Below are 12,796 nucleotides of genomic sequence, written 5' to 3' on the forward strand. Positions count from 1 at the left end.
GGGCCCCGGCCCGGCACGGAGCCGCCCCCCCCCCCCACCCCGGCGCGGGCCCCGGCCCGGCACGGAGCCGCCCCCCCCCCCACCCCGGCGCGGGCCCCGGCCCGGCCCGGAGCCGCCCCCCCCCCCACCCCGGCGCGGGCCCCGGCCCGGCACGGAGCCGCCCCCCCCCCCACCCCGGCGCGGGCCCCGGCCCGGCACGGAGCCGCCCCCCCCCACCCCGGCGCGGGCCCCGGCCCGGCACGGAGCCGCCCCCCCCCACCCCGGCCCGGGCCCGGGCCCGGCACGGAGCCGCCCCCCCCCCCACCCCGGCGCGGGCCCGGGCCCGGCACGGAGCCGCCCCCCCCCCACCCCGGCCCGGGCCCGGGCCCGGCACGGAGCCTCCACCGCTGCCCGAACTCACTCACCAGCGCTCTCCGGCCCCTGGCCACGGCCGCGCTGCTCTCCCAGGCGGCTGCCGCAGGCGAGGGTCGGGCGCTGCCAGGCCTCCAGGAGTCCTGAGGAGCTGGCGGCCACCGCAGGGGATGGCTGCCTGCGGTCGGACTGCCGCGGCGCTCCCCGCCCAGCTCCGAGCAGTCTCCGCCGGCCACGGGCTTCCCACGCCGGGCCGCAGAGGGGCCCCGGCACCGCAAAGAGACACCTCGCGGCGCAGCCGCCCCACGCACCGCTCCCACCTCCGCTCCACCGCGCTGCGCCACCGGAAGCCGGAGCCCCGCGGGGCGGCCCTTAGAGGGCGGCCGGAAGGACCGGCCCCCACCGGCCCCTCCCCCGCGCCGGACCGCCCCCGCGCCCAGCCGTTGAGCGCCAGCGCCCCCTGCTGGCCGGGCCGCGCTCAGCTCGCGAGGGCGCCGTGGGCCGGGCGGGGGGGGACGCGCCGGCTCGGGGCCAGCTCCTTTCGGGGCGAGCGAGCGAGCGGGAAACCCCTGCGGGCCCCGGTCACGGCCGGGCAGAGCCGCGCGCCCTCCGAGAGCTGCTCAACGGGGCTGCCCCTCGTGACACATACCGAGCCGTCCGCGACGGGAGCGAGCAGAGGAGGAAGGGGCCGGCGGCCGCGGGGCCCCGGCCGCAGGCACGGCGGGGGGGTGGGGGGCTGGGGCCCGTGGGGCCGCCCTGCTGGGTCACTGCCCTGCGCCGCACCGCGCTGGGGGCTGGGGCCCGACCGGCGCCGGGGGACCGGGGGCAGCCACGAGCAGAGGGCCTGAGCTTAGCCACGGCCAGCAGAACACCCCGAAGCGTGAGACGCTGCAAGGCCAAGGTGGTCCTTGGCAATGGGGGCGCCTGGGCTCGGCCTCCGCCTTACCCGTCCTGGGTCTGCGTGGCGTTCCAGGGGAATGGTGTTTTCCTTGTGCGGAAGGTGGGCTGGCCGGTCGGCCGTGCCCCGGTCGTTACCGATACTGCCAAAGGCGCTCGCACGCTCTGGCCCATTACTGCTGCGGTGCCGCGCCGTAGCAGAAAGAAGAGGTGTTGTGTTATCTCACAAAAAGCCTCCTATGGTCAGTTGAAGAAATAACCTCTTTCCGTGGCACTGGCTCTTTTCGTACAGTCCATAGCCGGCTTTCGGCTTTTGTCTTTACAGCATTCAGTTTGCTTTCTGCCAAGCTTTCTACCTGCTGTGAAACATTTGGATGGTTTTTTCTTGTTGGTTTTTTTTTCCCCTACTTGCTCCACAACTCCCACACCAACCACCCAGCGCGGCTCGCCTTTCAGCCCCCAGACCCAGGAGCCTTGCCCTGGGACGGCCCTTACATGTCAGCAGAGTTGTTCCAGCTCTCACCCTGTCCCTACCCAGCTGAGGACGTCTGTGTCCGTGGGAGGCACCCAGAAACTCCCCCTGCTGCGTGGCAGTCCCCTGCCCCGTCAGAGAAAACTGCGGCAATATCGGCTAAATTTAAAAGCGTCGGCAGGAGGTGCAGAATACGTAAATAAAGCGGCGGTTGGCTGCCGGGTATGGGTGCAATATAAATACATTTTGTTTATAGGCCTTCGTGCCTATTCAGCGTTGAACGGCACCGCAGCCCACCCAGCCCGGGGCTCGGAGAAGGGTCTCTCCAAGGGCACAACCTAAGGCAGCGCAGGAAGCCCAGCTGCCACGCTCCCAGTCGCTACGGGACGCTCGCTTACAGTTACACTAACGAGGGTACGGATGAGGCTGGAACTAGCAGAAATGCTGACTCTTCTGGCCTTTTATTTGTGGAAGGTACAGCGCGCGAGCCTCGGCGGCTCACAGGAGAAGCGTGCAGTGCTGCCTGACTCTCATTCTCAGCTCACGTACTACTGCCAAAGCTCCTGCCCTGTGCTGTGCCAGATGCCGGCTGGCGTGAGCGCCTGGGCTCCTGAGGGACCCCCTTGTCCTGAGAGCCAGAAGTACTCACTTCCCTTTGCATGAGGCCTGTAGGAGATATACCCTGCAATTTTAAAAATCTGTATCAAACGTGGCAGACTCAAAAGAGGGCATTTTTAAAAAGGCAGGTTTGTTTTCTTTGTTAACTTTACGATCTACAGCCTAGCAAAGAGCTCCCTTTCAGTGTCAGTCGCTTGGCTTTCTCCCCTACTGACGAGGTCCCAGCCTCCCGGTGAGATCTCGCTGGAGATATTCTCAGTTTCCCTCGAGTACGTGGCTGCCCTGGCCCGAGGCCAGCGAAGAAGCTGACTTTGCCCGTGCCTGAATCAGCAACACGTCCAGCAGGCGACTTGCAGAGCCCAGGGAACCCTCGTAAAGAGGTTTGGGGGTGGGGCGCGCCACATCTGTGGCATCGGCCGTGGGAAAGGACCGGCGCAGTAAAACAGGTGGGTGAAACCGCGGTGCGCGCCAATACGTGCTGCTGCCTGGGGCATCGCTTTGCTGCGGGTCAAGTCAGATGCTCTCTGTAAGAGCGAGTCAGGGTAAAGGCAGCAGCAGATTTCTTTTCTGCTCATTTTAACAAAGGCTGGACGGAGCCCATAGAGGAAGGCACTACGCGTCTTGCTGGGTTTGTTTCCCTGCCTTCTCGTAAGCTGTCGCGGAAACTTGCACGAGGAAAGCCTGTGCAAGCTGATGATGACAGCCACACACGGTTGAAGAGGGAGCAGATGGTGAGAGCAGAGGTACGCGCTCAGGCTGTGCGCTGGAAGCTAATGCTAATGCTGCAAAATAAAGAGTGGATTTTCTTTTTTGGGTTTAGGTGAGCGCTAAACATTACATGTGCGTGTGTGCGTGTGTCTCTCGCAGGTTTTTGTCATACACCCCACCCTCCCACCCCAAAAAAACAACCCACACATGCCACGTGTTAAACAGTGGTTTTCCATTGTACTTAGACGTGCTTACATAGGTGTGTTGGTTTGTTACTTTTTTTTAATGCAGAAACAGCAATACGATAGATTTAATACAGCTAGCAGTTAGACGGGTGTAGCTTTAGAGCGTCGGCTGTTTACAAAGCAACTGCACACCTTCTTTAACTCACAGTTTAAACAAATGAACTTGCAGTGCATCACACGTGCTTTGTACAGTCACGTTCCACACGGCAGGTCAGATGCTTCACCCTGCCTTGTCCTTGTTCCCCCGACTCCGACGGGACCGCCGAGGCCATCCTGGGGACAGCGCCGCTTTCTAGCAGCTGGGTTGCTTGCCTGGACGCCCCACAGACAAACAATCATTTCCCCACTGAACCTCTTCTCAAATATTTTCCTACCCCTGCAGGCCCCACGTCCTTTGGTTCATATTTCCTTTTTTCCGGGCTTTATGCACAGGACCGATGATTTCCAGAAATAGAAACAGAGGCTGATTCAGTCCAGGCTAAACATTCTCTGACCTAAACCAAACTGCCTTCGAAGAGATAGCTGTACTGTAGGCACCACCTCGGGAACAGAAGTTGCCCTGTCATAAAAAAAAAAAAAAAAAAAAGAAGGAAAACAAGGCGTTTCAGGCTGAGGAGGCTGAACGGTGTGCTGGGGGCGGTGGGGAGTTGGAAAGAAACAGTTCAGACGATCAGAGCGAGCTTAGCGTTGCAAAGCGTGCCATTATTTTTAATTTGGCAGTCAGAAGAAAATAGATTCCGACACTGATTTCCTGTGTGCTGCGGGAGTTCTCGCCTCAGCATTCCTGTGCACCATTTTACTTTTGTGTCCCGTCTGCTTTGCTTTTGCATTGTAGCTCTCCGGTTCTAGCTACGCTTCCCACCACCCCCGTTACTCTTTGACAAGCCCAGCTCTCACTGCGCTTCCCTTCCCGTATGCGCGTGCAGGGAAAAGCCCGCGCGTCTGCCACTACAGGACACGCTCTGGGAGGCAGGAGAGATGACGACGCTCCCTGACAGAGGACACAGCTGAGGGGCGGTCCGCCGGGGCTGGGGAGATGGCAGCACCTTCCCTCAGCTGCCCCATCCGAGCACGGGTGCAGGTGAGCACTGAGGAGAGACAAGCAGGCAGGAGCCGCAGAGCGAGAGAGAAAATAAAATTCACGGGTGGGTGCTACTTGCGTCTCATTTTTAGCGCAAGGGATGAATTCTCAGCACCTTCTTGGAGCTGCCCCTTTGGGACTCACGGAGAAGAGGGAGGTTGGCCACGCGGTGCAGCCCAGCTCTGCTTCCCCTAAATGGTTTTACTGTTCAGGTGTTGCCCTAATCTGGCCGGTACCCCTGCAAAGAGTTTGGGATTTCTGCTGCCTCTCCGGGCCAGCCGCAGACCCTGACTTCATCGCAGCGAATGACCCTGCACTCCTCAGAGCGGTTGCCGAGTCACATCCCGCTGCCTTCCCTGCAGAACTGGAGACCCTTTTTCAGCCCTTGCCCCCTCTTCTCTCAGCTCGTTGCCCATCCCTTTTTCAGGGCCAGCACCGATCCTGCCTCCAGCTCGCCCTGTCTCCACCTGCGAGCGCCCAACACGAGCTAAATGTCTCCTCAAGGATGCACGGAAGAGACGCGCAGGCAACCCAGCACAGACCCCCTGCAAACATCTTCTTTCCATTTTCTTTCCTCTCCTGACACGAAGAGATGACTTAGGAAAAAGCGTACTGCTCACACTTCACCTGCACTGCTTCTACTTTCACTTTCGCTCTCCTTGGCAGTAATTAATAGCGGTGGTTGGGGAGGGCTGGGGCATTCCCCCAAAGCGGCTGCAGTTACATCCGGGCGGTTGTGGCACTCCATTAGCTTTGTCATTTTAAATCTAAATCTTCTGGAATTGTTAGTTCTCGTCAGGAATCACCCGCACCTGCAAATTTTCTTAATGCCTACGCTTGAACCCAGCCACTGTTTAACAGCTCACCTTTATTTCTGTTCATTTAAGAATCTAAAGCTTCGTTTACTGCTTGGGTTGGAAGCAGGAGCTGTCGCTGCCTCTGAACTTTCTAACAGCCCTGTTACAATTTCAGTATTACCCACTCCCAATTTAGCTTTCCAGTTCAATTTTCATTGTAGATTCTAAAACTGTCCTTATTTTGTTTCTGATCAGGAGTCATTAATGCCTGCAGTTGATGTAATAACGGCTGTATTTAGATTGAGCTATTAATGACTCGCAACTCTATTTATGGCATAAAAAAGGACTGCCTTTATTTTTTTTTTAATTACAGATTAGGAATAATGACTGCCTGGTTTGCTCAGTAATAGCTGCGATTAAATTTAGTCACGACTCCTCCCTAAATAAAATGTATTTATTTGCACTCTAACAATTTAACCTTCCCTTTACCGGTCAGGGGCACCGACAAGTGCCCGTGCGTACCTCCGCTCCCCCTGCGCCGGCTCCCCAGGGAACAGCCTCTTACCCTGACCAGAGCCTGCAGCGGCCCGTTGTCGTCCCAGCTCCTCGCCCTCGAGAAAGCGGCCGCCTGAAGCGGCGGCAGATCCGCTGCTGCCCAAAGGGGACGGAAATGGCGCGGGGTAAATGATAATATGAAATGATAAATGAATGAAATGATCTCACAAGGGGGAAGAAAACCAGCAAAGCAAAAAACAAACCCCAAACAGAACACCATACCACTAAACCGTCTCACCGCCCCCTCAGCGCCCGAAACAACATCCCGGGAGAAAAAAAGCACAGCAGGCCACAAGGGACCTTTCTAGTACAGATGCTGCCAAAGAGTGCCAAGCTCTGGAATCCTTACCTCAGGCAACGCCTCCGCTTCTCTAAACGCCAGAGCACGCCTGCCCGGGGGGCTGAGACAGCCCCAAAGCTGCGACCGCCCGAGGGAACACGGGAGCACCGACGGCAGAGAAGCCCAGGGGCAGCAAGAGCTGCCCGAGCCCCGGCTGGGGCTCTTCGACCCCCGGGCCCCGCCCCCGCCCTTCCCACAGCGCCCCGCAAAAGGGGCGGGCCGAGCCCCCCCGAGGGATGAAGGCTCGCAGGGTGGCAGCAGAGAGCAAAGTGCACCACACAGCACCAAAGTGGGTGGGTGGGGCCAGGTGGGTCGGACATCAGACGGCCCGCCTGCCCATCGCCGGGGGCAGGGCCCGTTGCTAAGAGCGTGGCGAGGGGTATCAGGACCGCCCTCAACGGGCTATCGCAAGGGGTCAACACCTGTCGCTAGGGGCTGTGCCTACACGGTTCCGGCCCCCACGGTGACGTCACCACGTAGCGTGCGGGGGGTCACTAAGTGGCGTGGAGAAGTGAGCGCGGCAAAATGTCGCTACAGCCCGTGCACGGCTGCTGGCTGCAGTACCGCGGTTTGGTCGCACGGTGGCAGCAGAGAGCTAAAAGGCGCCACTGCGCATGCGCGGCTGCCCACCTGCGGTACGAGGGTTTGGGCGCTCGGTGGAAGTAGGGGGCAGAAAATAAAGCGCCACCGCGCATACGGAACTGCCTGGCTGCAGTACCGGCATCTGCTTGCACGGTGGGAGCAGCGACCAGAGGAAAACTTCAGCCTGGGTTACGGGCAGCTTCCCGTCTGCAGTACCCGGTTTTGATCGACCGGTGACTGCCGCGATCGGGTAAGGGGCGGGTGGAAATCTCTACCAGGGTAGCGCAGCTCCCGCCTGCAGTCCCGGGGTTCGGTCGCTTGGTGGAAGCAGCGAGCAGAATACAAAGGGTGGCCACTGCGCATGCGCGGCTGCCCACCTGCAGTACCGCGGTTTGATCGCACGGTGGCAGCAGAGAGCAGGAAGAGACGCCACTGCGCATGCGCGGCTGCCCACCTGCAGTACCGCGGTTTGATCGCACGGTGGCAGCAGAGAGCAGAAAGAGGCGCTACTGCGCATGCGCGGCCGTCCACCTGCAGTACTGCTGTTTGATCGCACGGTGGCAGCAGAGAGCATGAAGAGACGCCACTGCGCATGCGCGGCTACCCAGCTGCAGTACCGCGGTCTGGTCGCACGGTGGCAGCAGAGAGCAAAAAGGCGCCACTGCGCATGCGCGGCCGCCCACCTGCAGTACCGCGGTCTGATCGCACGGTGGCAGCAGAGAGCAAAAGGGCGCCACTGCGCATGCGCGGCTGCCCACCTGCAGTACCGCGGTCTGAACGCACGGTGGCAGCAGAGAGCAGAAAAGGCGCCACTGCGCATGCGCGGCTGCCCACCTGCACTGCGAGCGTTTGGGCGGTCGGTGGAAGCAGGGGCAGAAAGTAAAGAGCCACTGTGCATACGGAACTGCCTGGCTGCAGTACCGGAATCTGCTTGCACGGCGGCACCAGCGACCAGCGGAAAAACTTCACCGTCGGGAACGGGCGGCTGCCCGTCTGCAGTACCCGGTTTTGATCGCTCGGTGACTGCCGCGATCAGGGTAGCGCAGCTCCCCCCCGTGCTGTTCCGCGGTTCGGTCGCTCGGTGGCAGCAGCGAGCACAAAAAGGCGCCACTGCGCATGCGCGGCTGCCCACCTGCAGTAGCGCGGTCTGATCGCACGGTGGCAGCAGCGAGCACAAAAGGCGCTACTGCGCATGCGCGGCTGCCCACATGCAGTACCGCTGTTTGGTTGCACGGTGGCAGCAGAGAGCGAAAATGCGCCACTGCGCATGCGCGGCCGCGCACCTGCAGTACCTGGGGCAGCAGAGAGCGAAAAGGCGCCACTGCGCATGCGCGGCTGCCCACATGCACTACGAGGGCTTGGGCGGTCGGTGGAAGCAGGGGCAGCAAGTAAAGCGCCACTGTGCATACGGAACTGCCTGGCTGCAGTACCGGAATCTGCTTGCACGATGGCGGCAGCGACCAGCGAAAAAACTTCACCGTCGGGAACGGGCGGCTGCCCGTCTGCAGTACCCGGTTTTGAGCGCTCGGTGACTGCCGCGAGCAGGGTAGCGCAGCTGGCCCCCGCTGTTCCGCACTTTGGCCGCACGGTGGCAGCAGGGTCCACCATCGCCACTCCGCATGCGCGATTCCCGGCTGCCGTAGCACAGCACGGCGGCAGCGGCACGATGTCCGTGACTCTTCTCTGGGGCAACACCCGCGCCGGCTCTGGGTGACGTTCGCCGGGATAACGGAACTGTCACTGCGTGCGCAGAGCTCATGTTTCTCTGCACCTTCCCCACTCCCGCAGCCCCAGCAGTGTCAGTCGTTGCCTCCGCACCGCCCACCACCAAAGTGCCTCGAGCATTTTAGTCCTTCTGTCTCGACTGCTTTAAAAATCAGGTGGCCGTTACCGTCCTCCCTCCTGCCCCACTCACCCCCACCCCACGCCCTAGGGAGGAGAAGCAGCACAAACGACCTGGGGAGAAAGGTCCCCTTTCCCACCCCCCACCCCCCCGGAGTGAGCCCCATCAGTTGCTGTAGGCCTGCGGCATCAGGGCTGTGACAGGGAGAGCAGCAAGTCAACAGGTCCTAGAGGGTTAAAGAAGAAAATCAATCAGGGGAACACAGCTGCCCTTCCGAAGGCAGGCTGCCTGGGGTGAGGGGGGCAGCTGTGCGTCAGGGCACGGGGCAGCCAGGCAGACCAGGTGCCAGTGGCTGACCTGCAAAGGACTTGTGCACTGCTGAGCCTTGGGCTTCGTTGGCTTGGCAGCGCCTCGCCTCGCCTCTGCACTGCCAGGACCCTGCTCTGCTCATCCTGCGTAAGCACAAGGCTTCAGCGAGCACAGAACAGGAGGCCAGGGAGAGGGAGGACGTCACCGGGGAAAAAAAAGTCATGCGGGGGGGCCATGTCAGGGGAAAGCGTTTGGGAGGGCACAGACACACGCAGAGGGAGGGCGGGGGAGGAGGCGGACACCGCTGGACAGGGGCATGTCTGGGCAGACACGCCACGGGGAACATGCATGGGGATGACTGACACCAGGGGGTCCCCCCAGGATAATCCACAACGGGCAACTCACCTGGGCTAACCTGCAGCAGATGATCCGCTCCAGATAACTGACCCGCTCCGGAGAATCCATTCCAGAGAAGCCCCAGCAATGCCCCTCAAACTGCCGGTGTTTCACCCCAAATTTTCCCCAGTTTAGGGTTTTCGGTGGGTTTATTTAGTTTTGGTGATTTCCGGTTGGATGGTTTGGCTTTTTTTGTTGTTGTTCGGGTTACTGTGGTTTTGTCCGTTTGGGGTTTTTTTTTTTTTTGCTTTTCCATAAGGTAAAAGTTGGGATTGCTTTTCCAAACGGTTCACTTCCGGGTTTTTTTCACCCTTTCCACAACATTGAAATTGGCGATTTTTTGCTTTTGTGCATGAGAATGGTTAGCAGGGTTCCGCCCCCCCACCCCCGCTTTTTTTACCCCCCTCCTTTCCAACTGCACAAACCCAGCAGGAGTGGGCTTTCCCAAGAGCCCCGAATTGTTTTCTTTCCCCCAAACCTGTTTGGGGTTTTTCACCCCCCATTGCAGACCCAGACTCAGGGGCTTTGGAGTGTGTGTCTGCCCTGGCAGCAGCTCCCAGGCTGCCTACGCAGCCCCAGAGGGGAAAGTCCCCATTTGGGGGAATCGGCCCCAAATCGGGATGGGAGAAGGAGAACGGGGAAGGGGCAGCATTTGAAAGCGCTTTTGTGCCTTCAGTTGATTGGGGGGTGGGCTGTGTGTCTAATTTTTAAATCTTCTCTATAAACATCTCTATCAACGTGGTTTCTTTGCATTTTAAAACCTTACATAGCATAGACATTTGCACTATGTGTCTACTTACACATCCTTACGGAGTACATCTATATTTTATATATACTATCTGTTTTACATTTACATACAACATCTGTTTAGACTTAGCTATTATATTTACACTTACACCTATTTAGGCTATTTACACTTACACAGAATATCTCTTTACACATACCTGTTTAGACTTCCATATTAACACGTACATAAAACAGCTATTTAGGCTAGCTATCTGCTTACTTACCCTTTGACACTTCAATCTTTTTCGACTTCTCTATTTAGACATCTACTTACAGTTATACCTCGGCTTATTTCACTCTATATAACCTCTATTTAGATTACACATCTACTTAGACTATGTAACACACACTAAGCGTAGATGCTCGCTCTAGTCAGACTTTCTTCTGCTTTGAATTCCTTCATCTATCCTTTTCACTTTAAACTCCTTTATTTTTTGATCTAGATATATAGACGGTCGAGTTACTTTTGTGTTTTAAAACCCTGCATCTCGATGCAGAATTTTTGTATCCCGAAATCCGTTATATAATATAGGAGAGATAAGTTCTTATCTCAAAATCCCTTTATGCATCTATAAATTAATATTACACATGTCAATATATATAAGAGGTTTTTGTAATAGCCCCCCTGAATTTTCAGGCATTTTGGGGCTGTAACCCCCCTTTTTGGGGGGGAACCCCTACATGACGCCCCCACTCACCTGTTCCTCTGACGCATTATCAGCTCCCCCAGTGACACCGGGGCACCCCACATGACATCATCACACCCCCCCCAGGACTCCCCCAATTTTATTCACCCCCAAGAAGGGCACTAAACAAGGGAACCTGCTCCAACCTGCAGCTCATTACTTTAATAGTGCCATTTACAAAGGTACACGCACACCCCTCCCACACCCCCCAGAAAAGGGGGAGCTCTGCTAAAATCTAAAAGGTGGGGCAGCCCCCCAAACAGCTGCAGCCCCCCCAGCCCCTGTCCGCAGGCTGGCGCCTGCCCCACGGCAGAGCAGGAGCGTGCCAGAGGACGGTGTCACGTCTCTGTCGGGCTCCGCTCGGACATGTTCCCGCACTGGGACGGGCTCCCCGGGGTGACAAACAGCCCCGGTCCCTGGGGGCCCCGACTCTCCCCACCGGGCAGCCCTCGCGGCCGCACCTGCGGGGCACCCGCTGGAGACGGAGACAGAGCCAGGAGCCTCCAGGCCGAGGGATGGCCCCTTACCTTCACCACGCTTAACGACCGGCGGGCATCTCTTGAGCATCACGAGACACTTAGACGACATCTGAAAAACAGAAATCCCAAACTATATTTCAGCACGTTAATAAAATAGCACAGAAGAAAATGGAGGAGCTCAGTCAGCATAAGGGGTAGGAAGGAAATTGAGCCGCAGGAAGATTCCAGGCAAACGGGTCATGTCAAAACACAACACATCCTTTAAAAGCTAGAGTGATTGGAACACTTGAAAACGGTATTAAGACTAACCGATACCATTTTGAACAGATCCTTCGCGTAACACTGAACGCTCTGGCTGGTGCTGGAAAACGTCTCATCCCTTCCTTACGGCACCGCTGCGGGGAGATAACCCCGTGAGGCTGCGGGGCAAAGTTGTACCGGAACCAGAACCTCCGCTTACAGACCCACCGCAGCAGCTACAGCCCTCGCCCTGCCGCCGCACGTCTTGCTGCCTGGCTCCATGAAGCCTGAAGTGAAGCGTGTCAAACTTGAAAGAGTAACGTAAAAAATTAAGAATAAATCTCAGTAATTCACTTTGTGCTGAGAAGGCGGGCGCGTGTTTACGCACATCCAATATGAGCGTCTAGGCTCTAAAAGCTTTCCATTTTCCTTCTGCGTTCATTCAACTCGCACAGCCGTTCACTCCCGCCATAAGATTATCTATCTCCAAAATACACAGCAGCAACGTGACTGGGGGGTTTTGGCGTGTTACGGAGTCGGGAGGGACGTCCGCCCAGCTGCCCCGCCCAAGAGATGCTGCTGAACTGCCAGGGAAACGCGCGTCGAAAGCGAGACTGAAATAAAATACTTAAGAGCGCTCCCTCAAAATACCGGCAGGAAACACCCCCCCACAACATTCAGTCGCCCCTCATTAAATATTCACAACAAATACCTACCTGCTTAAGTACACCTAACAAATCGTACCCTACATCTGCTTGGCAGTTACAGCTGAAAGAGCGCAAGTCACGTCGTAAATCAGACGATGTTAGCTTTTTTTTAAACTTTCATTTATGACAGAAGAATCGGTGAGTGAAGAGATCCCCGATACAGTTTTACTTTTTTGGGGGGGGAAAAAATACCACAACAAAAAACCACACAAATCAAATCCCCTGTGTTGCAATACACGGGGCTACCAAGAAGGACCGGCAGACCTGCTAATGCATTCGGCTGTACCGAAGCATGCAGGGGAACCGCATTTTATGGTATCTCGACTGTTACAACTGAGAACCCAAGCACTACCAATGCCATCAACCTTTGGAGTATGTGCTGTGCTTGGATCTCCGCAAGGACCATTGATTTTTTTATCTTTAAAAAAAAGCAATACTTTGCAAGTCTTGTGCTGATGAGTTCTGCTGACAAAGACACTGTCTCTAAGATGCACTCTGATGGCAAGTTCATAGAATGCAACCTCACTGAATAAGAAATATCTCAATTTTTCAAAATCTCTTCCTAACAACAGTCACACCGTGGGGCTTTCAGATGGGTCAGATTATGAATCCTTTCACAACAAGAAACACACCAGCTAACCAGGATATTCTTGCAGTGGCCAGGTGCCTCTTCATCATAAGAAAAAAACCCAGAGCCAGCAATA

The 12,796-nt window shown here is 57.3% G+C and overlaps 1 long non-coding RNA gene across 1 annotated transcript in view; it reads right to left on the reverse strand.

Moving 5' to 3' along the window:
• LOC142051382 (uncharacterized) overlaps nucleotides 1-11,842 on the reverse strand; it is a 58,421-nt gene extending 46,579 nt beyond the window's left edge. Inside the window, exons 1-2 of the long non-coding RNA XR_012658449.1 lie at nucleotides 11,455-11,842; nucleotides 11,033-11,254 (exon numbers count right to left, since the gene is read on the reverse strand). This is a non-coding gene — a long non-coding RNA (uncharacterized LOC142051382). The remainder of the gene's footprint in view (nucleotides 1-11,032; nucleotides 11,255-11,454) is intronic.
• Nucleotides 11,843-12,796: the final 954 nt, after the last annotated feature.

Source organism: Phalacrocorax aristotelis, unplaced genomic scaffold (assembly GCF_949628215.1).
Source record: "Phalacrocorax aristotelis unplaced genomic scaffold, bGulAri2.1 scaffold_120, whole genome shotgun sequence".
In the NCBI taxonomy this organism is placed as follows: domain Eukaryota; kingdom Metazoa; phylum Chordata; class Aves; order Suliformes; family Phalacrocoracidae; genus Phalacrocorax; species Phalacrocorax aristotelis.